Source organism: Macaca fascicularis, chromosome 6 (genome assembly GCF_037993035.2).
Source record: "Macaca fascicularis isolate 582-1 chromosome 6, T2T-MFA8v1.1".
Classification (NCBI taxonomy): Eukaryota; Metazoa; Chordata; class Mammalia; order Primates; family Cercopithecidae; genus Macaca; species Macaca fascicularis.
This window is the reverse complement of record NC_088380.1, coordinates 35,701,666-35,720,789: the sequence shown is the minus strand read 5'-3', so window position 1 is coordinate 35,720,789 and position 19,124 is coordinate 35,701,666. Positions and strand designations below refer to the sequence as shown.

Here is a 19,124-nt window from a genome sequence, read left to right as displayed (position 1 = left end):
CACATTCAGTGCCAGATCATCTCTGAGAGTTATCAGAATGCATTTAGATCTTAACAACACGAGGTGTTCTATCCTGATGATTAATGAGATATGGTGATAGTCATGGTGGGAAATTGAGAGTCAGGAGAAAAGCAAATCAGACACCAGCATCCATTCTATGATTATTTGAATCAGCTCCAGTTAATAAAGAGTACAGTCACAAAGGAAGATATTTTGAAAGAGAAAATATTCAAATAGTCTCTGAGAAAACACACACACACACACACCAATCACAGTTATTTTTAGACTTCTTAATATGAATTTAAGTAATTTTAATATGTAGTTCTAGTCCTCTGTTTTTTAGTGGAAAGGAAACTATAGAGTTGAGGATTTGAAGAAAGTCAACAGAAATAGTAGGTTTACTGTTATTTATTTACTGTTAGAGACCACATTGTGTATGCAATTGAAATTGCTTTTGCAAAATTACATAAGAGAAATTTTACATAGTTGACTCCATCCATTTTATTATCTCTAAGCTGTCTTTGGTTATTCCTGGGCATAAACCAAACTAACTTTGGGAGGAATTTAGTTTATAGTCTAATCTGAAAGCAAGGATGATAATGGCCCTTCCCAAAACTAAGCTGCCTTTGTAAAACTAATGAAAAACCACCAGGTTAGGGCTATGAAAGGGGCCTGCATTCTGCTAAGATGTAGGGATAAATGATCACCAGCCATTGTTCTGGAGGTAACAAGATTCGTAACTTCCCCAATTACTCCTGTAAATAACATCACTATTGTAGAATCTGTGATTAGCCTTTGGAGATACCTTTTCAGACTACTGCATTTCTGAGACAAGCTGACTCCACCCAGATGGCGACTTTTGCCTCAACTGGTCCTGTGGCCTCTACTTGGAGGCTGATTTAGCTCACAAGAACTGTTTTCCACACCTCTATGGTTTCATTCTCAACCAGTCCACATTCTCCATTCCCTAGCACCCTGCCCACCAAACTATCCTTGAAAATCCCCTAACCTCTGAGCAGTCAGAGAGACTGATTTGAGTAATAACTCCATCTTCCATGTGACCAGCTTTGTGTCAATTGAACTCTTTCTTTACTGCAATACCATGGTCTCATTTAATTGGTTTTGTCTGTGCAGCACGCAGGAAGTACCCTTAAGCAATTACACATTGTGCTTCAATTTTTCCTAGTGATGAAAATAGTATCCACAGTAGGCAAAATAATTTCTCCCCAAAGATGTCCATGTCTTAACTCTTATATCCTGTGAACATGTTACCTTACAGGCAAAAAAGGACTTTAAAGATGTGACTATGTTGCAGAACTTAAGATGAAAGATTGTACATGATTCCTAGTGGGCCAAATCTAACCACATGGGTCCTTAACATTACAGAACATTTCCTGGTTGAGGAAGATGTGGTCAGAGGGAAATGTGACTGTGGGAGGATTGCCAGAGAAATGTAATATTGTTGACTTTTAAGATGGAGAAAGAAGACTGTGAACTAAAGAATGCAAGCAGCCTTTTGAAGCTGAAAAAGGGAAGAAAATGGATTCTCCTCTAGGTCTTCTAGGAAGGAATACAACTTGTTGATATATTGAGTTTAGCCCAGAAAGACTGGTGTCAGATTTCTAAGCAATGGAACTGTAAGAATAAATTTGTATTGTTTTAAGCCACAAAATTTGTGATAATTTGTTACAGCAACAATACAAAATTAATACAGCACCCATTTCAGAAATTAATTGCATTGTTTACAATAGTTCTATTGCTATTCAAAAGGAAAGACTTCATAGAATTTCTCCACTATTCAAACAGAAAGATTTCATAGAAGTTCTCCACGCAAATTTCTAAACCCCTGTACTGTATTAGACAAACTAGCAATATGATATTAATGTCTTAAAGGTAACACTGGTTATGATTTTTATTTATAATATTAAAAATCTCTTTGAAAAAATATCAACTTTGAAGCTCATAATAACCTGCCTATTTGCAAGTTTAGCAGTATACATGTGGTAGTTAAAATTACTTTCAGTTTTTAGGAGACAAGACAGATAACCATGATCTCTGAGTTGCAGAAATGTGTACACTCTGGTCTAGTTGGGAATCTTTTATATACTGTTATCAACTGGCTGTATGAGTCACTACATTTCTTCTTCAATAAGTTTCATGGTATGTTGAAAATATTATGAAGAGAAACATGGGAGCAGCAGTGCATTTCCTAGAACTAAAAACAAACAGCAAATGATTAGGCTCTGTATCCTATTAATCATATCAGAGACTGCAGAGGGATAGTATTTCAATATAATGTTTAAAAAACCCAGCACATAATACTTTAAGGAAATAGAAATTCTAGGCCTTTGTAGCAAATAAAAGAGACTGTCCAGCATCTAGCAATCCATACAATGAAAAGTTAGACAGTAAGAGCCATCCCAAAACTTCTTGACTCAGATATTGGTGGGTGGGTACTTCAGTAAATCTGCTCCAGGGAAAACTCAGCCAATTTAAACATGAAATAAGCACATGTGCCCCCACATCAAATGAGTGATGGCTTTATTTGCTGTGAATCCCCAAGAAGTTGGTGGTACCTTTTTAAGTGTTTCTCCTTTACAAATATTTCTTTTGGGAGAAAGTTACTAGTGGAAGGATGGACCTTGAGAGTTGCAACAGAATTATGGTAATTGAAATCTGCTATGAAACTGATTTCTTACACCAATTGGCATTGTGGGATCCTTAATATAGATGTTTCAATTATGGTAATTTATTGATTTTGCTTAAAAAAAGAAAAGATGAAAGCACATTTGAGCTCAATAGGAAATGTGACAAAATAACCAGCAATTATTTCCCCAAAAATGAAGTAACTGCAATCATGAAAACTTGTTTTTTAGAGCGAGTCAAAAAATTCCTTCTTTATTGAGAACACACAAGCAGTTCATTCTCAATTTTGTATTATATATTTTGGCAAATGTAAAATTTCCTCTACCATTTTTAGCTTGTTTTTGAGTCTAGATGCAGTTAAGGTTTTTCAGTACTGGCAGATAGTTGTATGTCAAATGGTATGAATTCAGAGAACTTAGGGGAGTCTTCATTTTTCACTAGATATCAAACACTGAAGCATTTTAGAAATTATCCTAAAGGTAAATGAAGTCCAATGTATCTAATACTACTTATATAGTTATTGCCATGGTGCTTAGCGTAATCGAAAATGAATTGTGTTGGCACACCTTAAAATGTAGAAGGAAATATAGGTCAGAGAACAATACCCTTCAGAAATTATATGATCTGGTCTTTAGGGGGCAGCAGAGGGAGCTTGCTTGTGAACAATAATACCAGTTACGAAGGTTCAAGCTACCTCTGTTCTCAATGAAATTGTGTGGCTGACTCAGATGTAACCACCAGATATTGATTGAAATGGCTATCGTCACTAAGGAAAACCATTTTCCAATTCCGCTGCCACCCTAAGCAGCATATAGCACTTTGCACTTATATTTCCTTTGAAGAATCTACAGCTGAGCTACAGAGATTTGCACTTAGTAAGAATTACACATTTGTAAGTGAAGAACAAATTCCAGTAAGTGTTCCTTTGATGTTTAGTAATTTCAAAATAAATGCCTTTACAGAGCAATGTAAACATCTGCTTTCACAATGGCTAACATTAATTAAGCACTTATGTGTGAGACGGTGTTTTAAGCATTTTATAAATACTAACTTCTAAGTACTGTTAAAAAGAATAACAATTGGGAGACCATTAGGCTGAGAGGGCTCCCACGCTTTGGGTTCCAACATAAGTGACTGAAAGCCAACCCAGAGTGACTGGTCATAGCTATGAAAAGGAAACTTAAGCTTAGCCATTTAGCTTAAGTTCAAATGTGTGATCATCTAATTTTTGAAGCAAAATCAACAAATTACCATAATTATAACAGCAATATTAAGGATCAGAAACTGCCAACTAACCTCTAATTAGGCACTTTCCATTTTAACCCATCAAATGTTCTCTTTGTCTGACTTCCATGAACACTCTACAAAACGTTTCCCCTTGGGTCCTCTCAGTGGTGCCCTAAACTGCTTATGGTATGGTGCTGCTCAATTCCTAAATCACTATCTGCTTAAATAAACTCTTTTAAATGCTAATATGTACGTTTATCTTTTAACATCACCCACAACAGCACTATGTGGTAATTCTTGTTATCCCATTTTGCAGATGAAAAAACTGGCTCAAAATGATTGCCGTTTTCCCAAGGTCATGCAGGTAACATATGATAGAGCCATATATTTGGTGTCTCAAATACAACAGAAAACTGTTTCAGTGGGGTGGCATGGGGTGGGGGCTTACATTGATTTATATTAATGCTATATGCATTTTGTCACTGCTACATTGCTGCAATCACATGTTCAAAGCCAAGAAACTCATGCTAAAGGTGAATTAGGTGAGATGCTGGTCTCAAAGAGCTCTTTGATTCTTCACATTAATAAATCAACTTGAAACTCCTGGCAGTTGAATGAATACATAGCCAGACTTTATAAAGATCCTATTTTCAATAGCAGCTTAGCTATGAGTTACTTGAAGACCAAATAAGTGGAGTTTTTCTTTTCTTTCTTTTATTTATTCAATAATTCAGTAAACATTTATAGAGCCTTACTGTGTGCTAGGAAATATTCTAGGTTCTGAAGATTCAATGATGGCTAAAACACAGGCTCTGTCTTCAGAAAGCTCATAGTCCAGTAAGGATGCCAGAGAAAGAGGTCATTTACAAAGATATGCAAATGTACTATGCCATATTTGAGCAAAGTGCTACGAACGTGCATAAGAGAAATGCCCAACCCAGCCTATGTGAGACGAGAAAGTTGTCTTAAATAAGGTATCGTTATTTTAACTTCTGGTATTTTAAGATCCTTAATAAAAACAGGCAAAAATAACAATGAATTTAAAAAAACAGATTTTTGGTGAGCATTACTTATGTATTTTACAGACATGGATAAGAACTTGAATGACAAAAATTAACAAACAAATGAAGTTCCATGAAATCCTCAAGGGAAGGGACAAATTTATATTGTCAATGCCTAGCACAACATCTAGCACCCAGTAAGAGGTTAACAAATGGGAACTGAACTGAATCTGACAGGCATAGAGTCCCTAATCTGAAGCACCATGTTTAAGAAAGACATGGATCACTTGGGAAGATGCAAAGACTAGAAAAAGAACAGTTGAAGTCTACATGTTAAGTCTTGATCCACAACTGAAATTTCTGAGTTTTTCTGCAGACCTAATGAATTTCAGGAACTAAAATCCTGGGGAAGAGGGTTTTTTCTTCAACCTGATCTGCTTCATCAAAAGGTCTTTTGTGGAGCATTACAAAACACAAGTTGTTAGGCATAAACCAGATTTATGTTTCTCACTTAAGCTAAAGAAGTCTAATATGGGATAAAATTGTTGCAAGTCTGAAAGTACTTATAATGAAGTTAGGAATCACCTGCCCCCAAGTCCATTTTAAAAATGAAAACCTAAGCTAGACATTTAAATTGAATTTAAAGTGAAGTTTTAAAAAAGAAAGAATTGAAATGTGTCAAGGCTCCACTCAGTCTTAACTGAACCAGATCTTTCTCTTTTCTTCGAGCTCTTCTACCCCTGGAAAATTTGCAAGTAGAAACTGAAGAACAAGGAAGAGGTTAAGTTTGGAAGATGAGATGGTACCACAAAAAAAGCCTCCGCAGACTCCTTGAAGAAATTAATGCCCACTAAAGAACAGAAATGTCAGTCCCTGCCCTACACCTCCTGCCTTAGTACTTACTGCCAACAAATACACAGGTAGGAAGAAAGCTCTCAACAGTCTGTTAAATGCCAGAACTCTCAAGGTTGAAGATACTCTCCTGTTTTAACCTTTTGGAAATAGTTGATTTACGAGGAAGATTCACTAGAAGTAGCTGTAGTTTTTTTTTTTTTTTTCTGTTCTTTCTTAAATTAATTTTTTGTTTGTTTAAAAGAGAGTCTTGCTGTGTTGCCCAGGCTAGAGTGCAGTTGTTGCATGGTCACAGCTCAGTGCAGCTTCAACCCCCTGCCTCAGTGTCCCAAGTAACTGGCACTACAGGCACATCACCATGTCACACACCTGGCCTGTTTTTTTATACCCTGTATTGCTTTCAAAATTGCTCAACTTTCAAGAAATAGAAAAGTAAAAAATAACTGAATTCCATAAAAACAAATCTGGCTATGCTAAATTATTACAGGATTCTAGCCTCGGGGCCCAGGATACATTAAACAAAACCCAACGTTCTCTGGGAAATAAACCATTTTAGCAAGAACTGAAATAATGTCATCTAGCTTCTGTGCTGCTTAAAAGCCACTGGTACTGTACATCAATGTGACACCATAGTGCTAAATGTGGCAAATAAATTCGTAACAACGTTGCAAGCTGGAAAGATGCTTCACAACTAAATTTCCTTTAGCTTGCATGTCCACACCTACTGTGGTTCTGTTCATACATGTCAGACCTGAGAATGTCAAGATTTCACAGGAGAATGTTACAGTTTTAGAGCTGGATATCAACTCAGAAAGCAACTGATCCCAAGAAACATTGTTAACCCATCTGCACCAAGAAGAGCACAGAAATGAAGAGTATGCATTTAGAAACCTATACAGCAATTTGACAGTTATTTTATCTTTTGTATCTCATCACCAATTTTAAAAACCTGGGAATTGAATTTGTATGTCTTTTGTTTTTAATTTTGTCTTCTGGTAATCTATTTTGATTTTATAAAATCATCAGTCCTTGAGAAATTGGGAAAAAAATTAAGTATTCCTTCCTCACATGGTTTAAGAAGAACTGCCCTTTTGGTCATACTGAAATACCCAGGGGACAGCCTGGGGCATGTGAAGTTAGACTGAGGAGCCAGGGTACAGGGATGCAGGGTCTCATCTCTTGTTTCAGAATGGCACACTGTTAACCTAAGTGTTGGGTGTCAGCAGGATAGATAATAGTACGATAAAACTGACAATGATAATATTTATATTGGGAAATAGAAAAGAAAGCCATATGCTGGAATAGTTCTCTCAAAGTAGGGAGAGAACTTATACTGGTTTTATACCTTTGTAGTTTTCCCTCTTCCCTAAATTGTCTACAGAGACAGGAGCTCAGCCTGAAAATGTAATCAGATGGAAGGAGAAACTGTAATTTCAAAGCTTCTCCCTGTGTTTTGTGCTGTGGAGGTGTGATGTAGTTGGTTCTCATTTAGCAAATCATCCGAGCTCAATTTGAGTAGGGGGTAGAAAATGAAACTCTAATTCATGAGAAATTTGGAGGTTTGAAGGCTAAGGTGGTAGGAGAGAGAGAAAGGTCTGAGGAGACAAACCCAGAGGGATCAGAACCTATCTACAAGACATTCCCAGAGGCAGAGGAAGACTGTGGGTTTAGAGCAGCGTTGTTTAATATTCCATCTTAGTGACCATGTTGTGCTAGTATATGTGGCTATTTCCCTCCATTAGCCCAAACCTTCCGTTGAAAGCTGGCTTTGTCCAATTGCTTTGTACTAATGGAACTCAAGCGGGGAAAGGAATGGAGTGTTTAGGTCTCATGTGCATGTTTGAAGAAAGCATTGGGTGCAGTTTACATTTTGAGGAAAATTCACAAGCTCACATGCAGGGCAGCAGTGGCTGAAGCAGATGCACAGAGCAGAGATTGAGAATCCAATGAGATCAGAACATCTCATGAGAAATGACCAGAGGGGCGATTCGCTGCTCCTGCCACTTCCCTGGCCAACAATCCACATAGATATTTGTGGAGGGGGAACTAGGTTTCTCACTGACCTTCAGACACATGCTTAAAACATGGATTTAGTATGTGAGAGGACACATGGGGTGATAATACCATGGGCATCAGGGGAGAAGCAAGCACAGCCTAGTGGTCTTACTTCATCAACTAATTCCTATATGCCAAGTATAAGAACCTTCCCCATGTCATCTCATTCATTCTTTAAAGCAAGTCCAGTGACGGAATTCTATCAGTATCTGATTTTGTAAGCTTTATTTTAACAAAGCCAAAATTGCAATACTGACAAACAAAAATTACTGATGGAGGCCAAATTTCTCTATCTTTAGATGAGAAAACTGAGATCCAAAAAGAATAATGAATAACTCACTCACACATGATAGTAGGTATCAGAGTCAAGTCAAAAAAGAGTCTGGAAACATTGCTAGATTTTAATTCTTTCAACAGAAGAGCAGAGGACTCAACAGCTCATCCATAAAGCATTTAAATATACACCTAGGATATTGATCCTAAATGACGGCTTTCTTCTCCTTCCTCCTCTTTCTCCTTTTCCTTCTCCCCCTCCCACTTCTTGTTACTGCAACTGCAGAAGAAAGATGTGCTCTTCTAGCTGATTATTCAGATAATTCATTCTGTAATGGCAAAAGAAACAACTGAAAGCAGCCCTGGGCACATCAATAAGCCTTACCTGGTGATTGAATACTTCAGAATATATACTTACTAGACTCTACAGTTTTGTGCCACATGTTAAGTCAGTATCCTCCTAATTGGGGAGTTTTGTCTGTAGGTCTTGGAACTAATTGAGCTAAATTCTGTGCTCCCAATGAAAAGGAGAGATGGTAAATAAACAATACCATGTGTGAGCCTAATTGGTTAGGCAATCAATCACAAGAAGTTTCCTCTCTTTAATAGAAGCTGAGTTTCCTGTTTGATAGACAAGACCTCAGTGCCACACCCTGGCTTTCATTAAGGCATGAAACATTGTCTTATTGTCAGGTGATTCTTGCTCTCAACCAGGGAAACATTCTTTCCTGGTAGTTCATAAACCATAATTTAGTTACACACACCATGACTTGAATAGTTTCCTAGACTCAGAAATGGGGAGTCTGAGTCTTTCTTTCTTCTGGTTTATACCTGACTTATTTTTTCATAGACTTGTAACAAAATTGAGACTATAAAGATTATCCTATAAAACCCCTTTTATTACCTGTTTTATTATCCTTAGTTGGATGAGAAAACTGCAGCTTGGTGCCTACTGTGTAGTAGGTGCTTAATGAATCTTTATTGAACCATTAGATAGACCCCAGCTGACGTTGAGTCACATGGCAGATCTGTGATGGAAAATCAGTCTTGTAACTTCTTGCTCAAGGCCCTTTCTACTACATTACTATCCATCTCCCTTCAGCCTGAATACACACCTGTCAGCTACTGCTACAACTGCTCACAAAGGGGAAATTCCACATAGAGAGAAGAGAGTCACAGGAGGAGCTTTGATTCCTAAACATTTGCATTGGTGTCTAGCTCAGGCAAATAGTTGAAAAGCACCTTTAAAAAGATGTTATATTAAACAGAAGTAGGGCAAATGAGAACACTTCCTTTCATCACACACACACACGTTTTCTTTCCTGAGTAGGAACCTAAGAGCTCCAGGTGGAAGAGGCACAGGCAGAGAACGGCCGATAGCAGGGCAGGTGGAAAGCAGTGACTGACATTTAGTTTAACCAGCCTTGGCAATGGTTTCAAGGGACACATCAAGCTCAAAGTAAGCAGGGGCTACAGGCAAGGTAAATGCTGTCTAATATTTGTATGAGGACTGGGAAACATCATAGAATTATTGCAACTCTCTCAGGAAGGGAGACTATGAGAAGGGATTGTCCACTTTTACCCACATCTAGGATGCCATGCCCAGCCCTTCTTGCCTTCCTCCCACCTCTGCCCAATAGGCTCCAGTCTATTCCAAAGGGGAATGTCTAACAGAATGAGTTAAGTATCAGCCAACTTTTTAAAAATGCCAGCCTGGTCTGCTGGATCCTTTTCTGCTTGGGGACCTCTTCAAATGCTGCTGATTATCTTAACTCTGTTGTCATGTTCACCACTCTGGCCATTTTATCCGCTCCCTCTAGACCTCATGGGTTTATGTTTCTTCCAGAAAGCTTTCTAAAGAGACAAATAACATCAGTCATCTGCATATTAAACCAGAGGAGATTTATTGTTGATAGCCAAAATTATACTAATATATTAATTAGTAATACTTAATAATATTAGTTAATTAAGTATATCAGGAATGCTATACTTGCCAGTAGAGACAGCCTGTCAGTGGCTTCAGACTGTCAGCATTCTTTTGTGTCACCCTTCTCTTATCTTTGCTGTGTAACTGTCAGTGGGTGCAGTGTCCAAACTTAGGAAGACATCCAGGGAAAGTGATTTCAGAGACTGGTAGGAATGGGATATTAGGAACTGTGGGCTCTAACACTGAAAAATCTGATAGTTTTCTTTTTCTTTTATTTTCTCTTTGTCTTTCTTTCTTTCTTTTTCTTTCTTTCTTTCTTCTTTCTTTCTTGCTTCATCTCTCTCTTCTTTGTTTCTTTCTCTTCCTTTCTTCTCTCTCTTTCTTGCTTTCAATAATAATCACTCCGACGGCATCCTTTCCCTTACTGTCCCAGAGGGAGACAAAAACGATTATCAGTGGCAAATGGTACTTGCAGCAAAGCAACACCAAGACCTGGCTTCACACTCAGGACAGAACACTGCATGTCTTCCTCATGGTTGCCAGTGTTCTACATGTTCAGAGGAACTTCTCTAGTAATGAACTATAGAAATGATCCCTGAAAGTATAGTCTTAAATCTAGACATTTCTTTTCTTGAATCACGGTCAATATTTCTAATGACCAGAAATGCTGTCACTCAAATTGACCTGCAGATATGAATATTAGTAAGTCTAAGTGTGCAAAACATGTGTTCCTCTAATTGCTAAGAAGAAGAGAGGTGATGAAACAGCTCTTGACACAATGCAGAAAGTAGGACAACTCCAAGACTGGCTAGTGACAAAATTTTAAGGATATTTCCTGCCATCCCTTTACCCAAAAACAAGAGATATTTTCCTGCTGATAAAGGTCAGGTGTTTGTGCCATTCTAGCATCCAGTTTTTGTGTCTGTCCAAGTGTGTGTAGGCTAAGTGTTTGAATCAGGCCCTGAGAAGTTTTATAAAATTCTGCCAGATCATGATCCATGAGCATAAGGATTATGCTGATTTGTTGACCAATGCTTTTCACACCATCTAGCACAGTGCCTGACATTTAGTAGGCCCTCAATAGACACTCCTTTTGCAAAGTATTTTTAGTATTTTTAGCGTACTTTTAGTAGAGATGGAGTTTCACTGTGTTTCGCCAGGCTGATCTCGAACTCCTGACCTCAGGCAATCTGCCCCACTCAGCCTCCCAAAGTGCTGGGATTACAGGCGTGAGCTACTACCTGTAATCCCCCCCCCTTTTTTTTTTAGCGAAGTCTCGCTCTGTGCCTAGGCTGGAGTGCAGTGGCGTGAACGTGGCTCACTGCAACCTCTGCCTCCCAGGTTCAAGTGATTCTCTTCCCAAATAGCTGGGATTATGGGAGCACACCACCACCACGCCTGGCTAATTTTTGCATTTTTGGTAGAGACGGAGTTTCACCATGTTGGCCAGGCTGCTCTTAAACTCCTGACCTCAAGTGATCCACCTGCCTCAACCTCCCAAATTGTTGAGATTACAGGTGTGAGCCACCGCACCGGGCCCTGAAACCTTCTTTAATATGATCTCAAGCCACCTTGATGAATTTCAACTTTCATCCTGTTTTATTTTGTTTATAGTTCTTATTATGATACAATTACCTTTTTATGTGTGGATTGATTGGCTTGTTTAAAATATAAATTCCATGGGGCACAGACTTTATCTAGTTCTTTGGAAGAACTGTGGTTCCTGGGATAGTGCATGGTGCATGGTAGGTTCCTAATAAACTTGTTAAATTAATGAATTTTTTAAAATGAAAGAATATGTTCTTCTAGGTGTACTCCAAGGAAAAGGAAGTTTGCAGCAAAAGCATTTCTTTTTTCTCATCTGGTTTAGAACTGGGAATCCTCTATGCCTTTCATCCCTCCTTTGTGTTAATCACATTCTTTAAAACATCTCTGTAGTTTCTGATATCTAATTGCCTTCTGCCTTCCCCTACCAATTCTCTCCCTATCCTTTGCTCTGGTAGAGAAGCTTGTTTTCCTCCTGTGGTATCACTTGCTGTTACCATGCTGTTAAGAGATCAGCAGCCCCAGTAAAAGCATAACCTTGATGGGCAGAAGGCATCAATATATTTTGAATCACTCCACTAAAAGTTTTCTCCGTATGGTTTCCACATCAGTTCCTAAGAGAACTGGAAACTAGTTACATATGCCCTACCTCTCTCACTCTCCAGTTTATCATTCAACATTCACAAACATTCCCACTCTTTAGCCTTGAGCCCTCTTAGACCACTTGGCCTCACTACCACATGCTTCAGTAGCCCTCTTTCAGCAACTTAGCACCCAAAATGGTTCTTACTTTTCGTTAGGGCCTTCGTTTTCATTTAGGTCAGTCTATTACTTTATCAAAGATGGAGGTCTACTTTATCTTTCTTTAATTAAAGTCAATCAATAATTAAAGTATTTTAGGGCCTCAATAGCTAAAGTTCTTGCTACAGCTTCTGATGTATTTTCATATTTAAATCAACTTGGAGGAATCTAGAATTCCCTTTAATAGTGAGTGGCACATATATTTACACAAACTTTTCATGATCCCTGATCTGCCACAGACTCCAAGAAGAGGAAGAGTTTACCATTTCTTATGTCACCAATTCTAACCATTAAAAATTAGCTCAAAGTTCACCATAAGTGTGGTAGACAAACATCAAACTGACAGATATATTCACCTCATGTCTTGGGAATCTCCAGGCCATCTTTACAAATGGCTTATATTATTTGTAGCTTGGTTTTTTCTTCACAAAGATTGTATGTTAGAGGACAAAGCATACTTTTTTGGTTTTCAATTGAACACATCACAAGTCAGACCAGTGTTATACAATGCACTGCTGAGCTAAAAACACAAATCTCGGTATGACTTAATAAAGTAGGTCTCACTTTTGTGTCCATCCCAGCGTGCCTAAAAGATATCGTATACTCCCAGAGTTAATGGTGACCCATTATGACAGTGCTTCCTGTGTAAGGAACAGCTTGAATGATTTATTCAGTTAATTCTTATTCTCTGCCCCCCGCCACCAAACACACACATCTCATACAGAACTGAAATGTAGAATGAATCTTTATTTATCTACCCTTATTACTGAATAAGGGTATAGTTGTTATTTGGTATTCTTTGATTCCTAGCACGTATAAAATAAATAGTCAAGTACCATTACTTAAACAATTTTGTGAGCAAAAGCCACATGCCACACAGTATCTGTGAGACTTTTAACAGAGTGACACTTTAACACTTTAGTTCATGATTTTAACAAGCTGCTTTTATGGGGTAAGAAAGGTCAATGCTTTTATAAGACCAAAAGCTTAAATGCAGCCAAAAAGAATTTTGAACTGGAAAGGTGATGGCAAGTGCTTCATGCCCAGAAGAGATCATCATTTGAAAAATAAAATCAAAACTATAATTGCTTGAAATGAATAATGAAATTTTGGGAATGATTTGGCTCATTTCAAGTCATTGTCATAATGAGAAGGCACTATCAAAATTACTCAGGGAATTTTTCCATTGAACATATATCTCTTCCCTCCAGCTTAGTATATCCTCATTTTCCAATCTCTATGTGTTTACTGACAGATTTTCCAAGTGATCATAGAGGCTCCTTCATTTCTACTCCTTCTCTTGGAGTGAGCATTACAAATTCAGTTGGCATTAACGCATTAGATGATTAAAAAGAAAGTCTGAGTGGCTACTTTGAGGCCATATAGCATATAGAAGAAAAAAGATGACCCCAGAATTAACAAATCTGCAAATATAGCAAAGCAGCAAAAATTTATTAAAGTTCATCACATTCCAGGTAGCACATAGTGAGCACTATTCATGTGCCAGCTAGTTTATTAATTTATTCTCTATTTATTCATGCAACAAATATCTATTAATTGCCTAAAATAGATGCTCTGTATACAGTGATATTCCAAATAGAGTTAGTCTACACTATTTTACAGAATTCCCCAGCGGAAGTAAACTCCAACTGTCCATTGTGGTGACCAGCTCATTAGTGTTTCCTTACTGGCTATTTGTTTTTCCTTGACCTAGTCTCCTGTTAGCCTACCTGTGTTTCCGGGACAACCTTACAAATGAATAATTTGAATGCAAGTACTTATATGAAGGCTTGCTTCCGGAAGAACCTGAACTAAGACACCAGGTGAAGTGTACTTCAAGCAGAGGGAAAGGGAGATAAGAAAGCTCTAATCCTGGCCAAGAGCTCAGCATAGAGGGGCAGAGAAAGGGCAGACTGGCCAGAGCACAATGAGCTGGGGAGTGCCCTGGGGGGGACTGAAGCTGGGAACAATGGCCAAATGCTGCCAAGTCCTGGAAGCTGAGGTATCACTTTCTATTGTTGTAACAAATTACCATAAACTTTGTGGCTTAAAACAACATAAAGTTATGATCCTACTGTTGTGGAAGTCAGAAGTACAAAACAGGTCTCTCTGGGCTAGAATCAGAACATTGGCAGGACTGTGTTCCTTTCTAAAAGCCTAGAGGAGGATGCCTTTTCTGTCTGTCTTTTGTCGCTCATAACCCCCTTCCATCCTTGCAGCCAGCAGTGGTAAGTGGGTTCAGCGCTTCTGACAACCCCTCACTCTCTCTACTGTTCCCCTTACACTCCTCAGAATCCTTGTGATTACATTGGGCCCGCCTTGATAATCCAGGCTTCTTTCCTCATTTTAAGGTCAGCTAATTAACAACTTAATTCCATATGAAACCTTGATTCACCTTTGCCATGTGACCTAACATATTCACAGGTTCTGGATCTTTGGATAGGGGACATTGTTGTGTCGACATTAACCATGGAAAGGGGCTTGAATTTTTCAAAGAAAGAGACAAACCGATGGAGAATTGTAAGCTGGAGAGTGATAGCATCTACTTTGTGTTTTTAAAACATCTTTTTTTGGCTCCTATTTGGTGAATCGATTGGAGGATGACAAGACTGAGAATGGGAGGATTAATTAAGAAATTATTGCAAAATTTAGGGGACAAGCAGTGGTAGAGGACTAAGATGATGGTGTCAGAGCTTTTTGGAGGTTCAATGAACAGAATTTGGTGAAGGATGAGATCAGGGCCAAAAGAAAGAGGAAAGTTTCAAAATTAATTCCCAGATATCTCTCTTTAGCATTTGAGTGAATGGAGATAATGGTTTACTGACGTGGAAACATGGGTTTAGAAACATAAAACATTCAGGTTTCAACAAGCTCATTTTTAGATGCCCGTGAAATATATAAACGAATATAATCAAGTGCATATATATGAGTCTGGAATTCAAAACTGAAGTCTGGATTAAAGGTATACATTTTTGAGTCACAGTCATAAGATAATATTTATCACTATGGGAATCAGTGCAGTCACCACAGAAGAGAGAAAGGTGAAAAATGAAGAGGACAGGACCAGTCTTTTAGGAGTAATACCATGTACCCCTGGAAATTATCTGTTCATTCTGCTATTCGTTGTCTGTCTTCTCCTCTTTCTATTTTTGCTCTCTAGAACCTCTGTGTGCTGTTCGAATCTTCTCATTCCATACCACGTGTCTCTGGTCCTTTTATCTTTTCCATTGATTTCTTTTTAGGCTGCCTTTTGGGTAATTTTCTCAGATTTGTCTTCCAATTACATAGTAGTCTGTGCCTAATCTACTACTTAACACACTCATTGAGTTTTGTAGTTGTTGTTGTTGTTGTTTAATTCGGTGACTGTACTTTTATTCCAGAAGTTCCATTTGGTCCTTTACAAAATTTGAGTTTCCTGTTGTCATATTTTGCTTTTCTTGTCTATTTGTTCTACGCCTTCCTTCATCTTATCAAACATTTACATTTTTCTTAAAGTCTCTTTTAGAACGTTTAATTTTTTAGTCCTTGGGGATACAATTGCCCCCATTTGTCATCTGCTACTTATTCCTCAGAGTGATTCCTTTCCTTAAGTGTTTTGTGATGTCTGTGAGCTCCATCCCAAGAGGGCTTATATTTGGCCGAAAGTTTGTGTGCCCTGAGCTGTATGCATTTTTCTCCACAGTTGTTTTTGCTCTGCCTCACTTAGCCCCTGGGAGTGCACCAGCTATGTATTAGTTTTAATGTGAAGAGTCTAAGCTTCGACATTATTTTTCATGTCTTGTTTTTTTCTTCCAAAGATTCCAAGCTGACAGCATATTTCTTTGCCTCCTTTCCAGGCTGGGAGGATTGGGGTTTTCTATTGCCCTTTTCATAGAGTTATGAATAGCTGGTTTTAGACTTGATAATCCCCACATGCAAAGAGTTTGTGGCTGGATCCCCAAACCAATATTACCTTATGGGAAGTAGAACCCCAGCCACAGCCACAAAGAATATATTCCAACCATTAGTCAATTTTTTTAAGAAAAGCTTTATTGAGGTGTAATCGATATACAAAAAGCTGCACATTTAATAGATACAATTTGATCGGTTTGGACATAGGCATACACCCATGAAATCATCACCACAATCAAAGTAATACACTTATTAATCACCTCCAAAAGTTGTCTTGTTCTTCTCTTGTTTATTGTTTCATTTTGTTTTGCTCTGCTTTTTGTTGTTATCAGAACACTTAACATGTGATTTATCCTCTTAACAATTTACCCCAGCTTTATTAAGGTATAATTGACAAATAAAAATGTTATATATATTTACAGTGTACAATGTGAGGTTTTGATATATATAGATATACCTTGTGAAATGATTGATTCAAGCTAATTAACATATCTATCACCTCACATATGCTTTGGTCATAAGATCCACTCTTTTAGCAATTTTCAAGGATGTAATATATTATTATTAACTACAGTCACCATGCTGTACAATAGTTCTTTAGAACTTGTTTATCCATTTAACTAAAAGTTCACCCCCCCTTTATCCAACATGTTCTCATTTTCCCTCCTCTGCCCTACCCCTAGCAACCACCATTCTGCTTTCTGCTTCTTTGAGTTTGGCTTTTTTAGACTCCACATGCAAGTGAGATCTTTCAGGGTTTGTCTTTCTGTGCCTGGCTTATTTCACTTAGCATAATGTCTTCCAAGTGTATCCATGTTGTCACAAATGGCAGGACTTTCTTTTCATAAGGCTGAATTGTATTCCATTGTATATTTATACCACATCTTCTTTATTCATTCATCCATCAGTGGACACTTGGGTTCATTCCATATCATAGCTATTGTGAATAATACTGCAATGAACTTGGGAGTGCAAATATCTCTTCAACATACTAATTTCATTTCTTTTGGATGTATTCCTAGAAGTGGGATCTCTAGATAATGTGGTGGCTCTATTTTTAATTTTTTGAGGGAACTCCATACTGTTCTCCATAATAGCTGTGCTAATTTACCCAAAAATGTACATTCCCTTTTTTCCACATCCTCACCAACACTTGTTATCCTTTGTCTTTTTGATAATAGCTTTCTAACAGGTGTGAAAAGATATCTCATTGTGATTTTAATTTGCAATTCCCTGATAGTTAGTGATGTTGAGCAAATATGACTGATTCATATATGTGCTGACCATTATATGTTTCCTTTTGAGAAATGTCTTTTCAGGTCTTTTGCACATTTTTAAATCAGGTTGTTTGTTGCCTTGCAATTGAGTCGTCTGAGTTCCTTACGTAGTTTGGACATTAGCCGTTTATCGGAAATATGGTTTGCAAGTACTTTCTCCTACTCCATAGGTTGTCTCTTTACTCTGTTTATTGTTTCCTTTGCTATGGAGAAGCTTTTTAACTTGATTCAATCCCATTTGTCTATTTTTGCTTTATTGCTTGTGCTTTTGGGGTTATGTTCAAAAAATTATTGTCTAGACCAATGTCAAGAAGCTTTTTCTCTATGTTTTCTTCTAATACTTTTACAGTTTCAGATCTAATGTTTAAGTCTTTAATCCACTTTCAGTTGATTTTTGTATGTGGTGTAATTAAATGTCTAATTACATTCTTCTGCATGTGAATATCCAGTTTTCTCAGCATTTATTGAAGAGACTTTCCTTTCCCCGTTGTGTGTTCTTGGTAACTTTGTCAATGATCAACTGACTGTAAATAGATGAATTTATTTCTGAGTTCTTTCTTCTGTGTCATTGATCTTTCTTAACAAATTTGTAAGTTAATAATATAATATTGTTAACTATAGGCACTACTTCGTATAGTGTATTTCTAGAACTTATTCATCTAAAACTTTATCCCATTAAACAACCCTCTCTTTCTTCCTCCCCTCAGCCGCGGCAACTACCCAAGAAGGAAGAAGTGAAATGAGCTGTATTTGTAGATGACGTAATTTTACATGTAGAAAACCCTAAAGACTCCATACAAAAAAAATTTAAAAACTATTAGAATGAATATGTGAATTTGATAAAGTTATAGGATACAAAATCCGCATACAAAGTCAGTTGTATTTCTATATACTAACAATGAACACCTAAAAAGGAAATTAAGAAAACAATTTCATATAATAGTATGCTTAGGTATGAAGTAAACCAATGAGGTTAAAGACTTGTATCCTGAAATTTTAATTCTTTCACATCTAGCTCCGCTATGCTACCTTTGAACTCCCTCTGCAGTAAATTTCCCCTCTTAGTTTACTGCTTGGCTGTGTATCCAAGAATTCTATGACTGGGTTGATTAAAAATCCCCACTTGTTAAGTGAGAAATATCAAACAATTTTTTTTTATATAGCTGCTACCAATTGTGCTGTATCCAATCCTCTTTCCCACTGGACATCTATCAGAAACTTTGAAAACTCCTCAATCTGATGTTATCACTTTTCAATTAATAAAATGATCTCATTTTTACTAATTCTTAAGATTTTTCATTACAGAATTATAATCTCGTACTCACAGCTCTTACCCTTCCTGCTAATGTGATGAAGCCAGCTTGAGACAGCTCACAAGAGCCTACTGTGCACATCTCTTTCCAGCTCAAAGTTCAGTGATGTGCTATTGGAGTTTGACATTGGCCATGATGGGAGTATTTACACTATGTCAATAATCAAACATTACAAGTCACATTTTCCTTCTAGAGAACCAGTTGTTAAACATTTACCAGCACACCATTGACCCGTCCCCTCAAGACTAAAGATGTGGGTCCATTGCCAGTTTCTGTGTGTGAAGGATGTTGAAGAGTAGGAAAAAAATATCATGGA

The 19,124-nt window shown here is 37.6% G+C and overlaps 1 long non-coding RNA gene and 1 other non-coding gene across 2 annotated transcripts in view; both read right to left on the bottom strand.

Annotated features, from left to right (window-relative positions):
- The window catches only part of LOC107129922 (uncharacterized), a 73,394-nt gene extending 54,485 nt beyond the window's left edge, over window positions 1-18,909 (bottom strand). Inside the window, exon 1 of the long non-coding RNA XR_001491286.3 lies at window positions 18,830-18,909. This is a non-coding gene — a long non-coding RNA (uncharacterized lncRNA). The remainder of the gene's footprint in view (window positions 1-18,829) is intronic.
- On the bottom strand, window positions 10,379-10,592 carry LOC123574328 (small nucleolar RNA U3). The gene has a single exon (XR_006699201.2). It is a non-coding gene; the product is annotated as a small nucleolar RNA U3 (small nucleolar RNA).
- Window positions 18,910-19,124: the final 215 nt, after the last annotated feature.